Raw genomic sequence first — 4117 nt, 5'->3', positions numbered from 1 at the left:
AACAATAACACCACCGTTGTCCATTGAAGGATGTAATGAAGAGATTGCTAACTTGCAATCATCCTCCTCTCAATGTGTTGTGGATATACCATGTCCACTCTCGTGTTTCAAAAATTGCCTGGGAATCTTTTGCTACAGCTAGATAATTGTGCAAGACAGAATAAGAATCGATATTTATTTGTGCACTTATCCTTGCTAGTAGAAAAAGGTGTTTTCAAAACCGTGCATTTGGGATTCTTAATGGTGGGTCATACACATGAGGACATAGATGCAATGTTTAGCAGGTTCTCAGAGAGATTGTGAACAGGAATGACATTCACTTTTTCACATTTGATGGAACATTTTCAAAAATGTGAAAGCTCAGCTCCAACACCATTTCTCATGACGCAAGTTCCTGACTTAAAATCCTTTGTTAAAGGGTACATGTGTGATGGACAAGATGCTCTTGTTGGACACTTTAAGCCACTTCAATTTCATTTCTTTATGCAAGGTGAAATCCCAGTAATGCAGTACAAAATTCATCCCAAATCACCTAATTGGATGTTGAGGGAGTCATGAATTGAGTTGTGGAAAAAGGATGATCAAAGGAAACCAAAATTTCCAGTAAGCTGCCCAGGTGTGATTCCTATAGTAGACTATGTGAGGGATAGTCCGCTCGTTATTCAAGGTATTATGACATATCTTTAATTCTAAAAAAGATAGACTCTACTAAAGGGAAAGGACCACGATTCTACAAAATACATGGAGTTAGTTATTATTTATTGGCAAAACATAATTAGTGATCTTGAACAACCAACCTATAAACAAACTGGTGAATATACATCATTTTGGCCAAAAACTATAGGGAGCCATCGAATGCAACAGATAGAGGAAGACAAAAATGAGTTTCAAGGATACAATTGATCTCATGAAGTTGAATGGACAATCTCTCTATGGAGATTGGGGATCAAAAGAGTCAAGATTTTCTAAATCCAAAACACCCAAAACCCTACTCTTATACTTGGAAGATAATAAAGAAACATTCTTGGTATGTAAAACCACAAAACTAAATTGAGAAAATAAGCCTCTAAATGCGGGAACCTTCACTCGATCATGTTAGCACCAATTCAATGCATCATCATATCATTGGGAGACCTATTGAAGATCATCTTGCATCTATGAAACCTTCTACAAAACACTTTAGAAAAAGTAGGTAATCATAAGAATAATGAATGAAAAACTCAAAGAGTTGCAATTAGAGGAATATCAAAGTAGACTTGTCAAATTTGCTCCTATGAAAAAAGCAGGAGATCACTATGAGAAAAACAAGTGGGGATGGCATTGCCATAGCCACAAAAGCAATTTTGGAAGCCTAGGGTAGACCATCAATTAGGCAAATAAGAATAAAATTGCAATTGGTAGACAATCACATTGAATGACCAATGGGACTCCTGAAAAACATGATAGTTAGTTCATGTGGAATTGACTACTAGCACATATTTTTCATTGTAGTTTATAGAAGGAAATTAAATTATGAGATAATTTTGGGATGACTCTTCATGAGACAAATACAATAGATCTAAGATTGGGGAAATGATTACATATATTTGAGACAAAGTAGGTCCTAAAAACACCTATCCAATATTTTGACTCACAAACATCAACCAACACTAAAACACCATCATGGTTGAACAAAGACACTCCTATTTGGATATGTGTGGCTTCAAAAAATGATAGTTTAAAGCACGAGGATTGCATCTTAGATTGGGAAATGAATGATGCCAATTAAGTACCAAAACCTTTTCTTGAACACTTGTTCAAGCCATTTGAGTGGACTCAAATATTTCCTACCATAGATGTTTGTGTTAGTGAGTCTACACCAACCTTAGTTTGTGATGAAGAAGGCTATCGCATTGTTCCAATCCAAATGGTATCTATTGTGCCATTAGATAATTAGCAAGTTCTCTCTAATCATTATTATGTCACTATGATGATCTAGAGGAGGAGACTCTTGCCACAAAGGAATCCAACTCAAAAAAGGATCACATAAGAGCAAAAATATTGATATGAGGAGGAGAGAAAAAGATCTTTGAATTTTCCAATCAACACCAAAGACAACAAGAGAGTTATAGAAGAAAGAGAGAAAACAAAAAAGAAACCAATTTGTGTCAGAAATTGAGGGCAAGATGCAATCTTTGATGATGGTTGAGGTAGAAGATTGTATCAAAGACAAAATCATCAGCCAATATCCCATCTCAAAAAAATTAAAGAAAAAAAAAGGACAAACTAAAACAAAATAAAAATCTCAAAATTTAGACCAAGCCAAAGATAAAGAACCTTTTATGACTAAAACAGAAAGAAAGACCAAATATTGGAAACTAAAAAGAACCTTGAGAGAAGTTTGGACCACCAAAATGGAATAGAGAAGTGATAAACAAGGGGCTAAACGTGTTCTATCTCATTACAAGAAGTACACTCTGCAAGATGGAAGGATCATTGAAGAGCAGCCCATAAGACAACCTAGGGAACTTGGAAAATCCTACAAGGGGCAAAAACATGCCAAAAAAATTTACCTAGTAAAACCTAGGGAGGAATTGAAACTGGATTGCATAGCGGCTAACATGTCTCAAGAAGAAGATGAGATCCTCCTCAAAACCTTAAAGAAATATAGGGATGTCTTTCAAATTTCACAATCTTATAAAGATCTCAAGGAAGTAGATCTTGACATCTAACATCACATTATACCCATGCAACACGATGCCAAGCTGAGAAGACAAAGACCTTATACTTATAATGAGATATTTGCAAAAAAGTTCAAAGAAGAGATGGGAAAACCCCATAAATGAGTGTGTGAATGTTGTGACTAATAAAGAGATAATTAACCTCTTCCTATCACTGATCACATTCTAGAGAGTGAATGGAAAAGAAGCTTACAACTTCTTGGATGGATTCTCTTAGTACAATGAGCTAGGCATTGATCTAGTAAAAGACCAACATAATATTACTTTTTCCATCAAATGGGGAATATTTGCATGCAAAGTCATGCCTTTGTGGTTGATAAATGCGCTAGCAACATTCCAAAGATTGGGAAGACTTGTGTTACTTTTTAAAATTTACATAGATGACAAGTGCATGCATTCATGCAAATGACCATATCATTTTGAGCACCTCGAGAGTGTCATTGAAAAAATACTATCTATATAAGATTTTTTTAAAATCCTAAAAATTGTATATCTATGGTTAGACACGACAAAATTATTGGGCATCTTGTTTACAAGAATAGGATTGCTAAGGATATGGAGAAAATGGCATTTTTCTTGGACATCTTATTTACAAGAATAGGATTGATAAGAAAATCTCTAGACTGATTGATGTTAGGGAAGTTCAAACATTCATGGGATATTGTGAATATTATCAAAGATTTATAAATTTACATGTATGTTTTAATTTCCAAACCCATTTATAGCCTTATCACACAATTTATCTAGACTAACGATTGCAAAGAGTCATTTCAAAAGCTCAAGCAAGCTTTGTCTTTAGCATCTATCTTGAAAAATCAAGATTGGAATAAAATTTTCCATGTGCATGATGATGCTTCAAAATTTTCTTGTGGTAGCATATTTGCATAGCGAGGAGAGGAACCATGAATTTCCACATATGCAGGTCATTGAATATGACGAAAGATAATCATACCACAACAGAGAGAGAAGTCCTTTTAATGGTTTTTGCCAGCGATAAGTTTATGCATTACTTATTGGAAAATTAGTTTGTTTTCTTTGTTTGCCGCCAAGAACTACTTTATCTTGTCAATAAACCATGTAATATGAGAAGAATTGTAAGATAGTCATTGTCTTACTAGACTTTATGGTGGTTGTTAAAAATCCCACCACACATTAGAGATTTGATGATCACTTATCAAGGATTACCTTAGGGGAACCTCCCAAGGGATTTGATGATGATTTTTTATATGCATATCTATTGTCAATTGAGATGATTCCTAGATGTTCAAAGGATCTAATTACTTGGATGACCATAGCACAAGTAGATTCAAAAATTCCTTCCTATAACACCATAGTTGATAGATCAATTGGCTACATATCAGCAGATGCTTGTAGGAAGTCTATATCAAACAAACAAA

This window comes from Adiantum capillus-veneris, chromosome 20, assembly GCF_014529385.1.
Source record: "Adiantum capillus-veneris isolate H3 chromosome 20, ASM1452938v2, whole genome shotgun sequence".
NCBI classification, from domain to species: Eukaryota; Viridiplantae; Streptophyta; class Polypodiopsida; order Polypodiales; family Pteridaceae; genus Adiantum; species Adiantum capillus-veneris.
Note: the sequence above shows the minus strand (reverse complement) of the source record.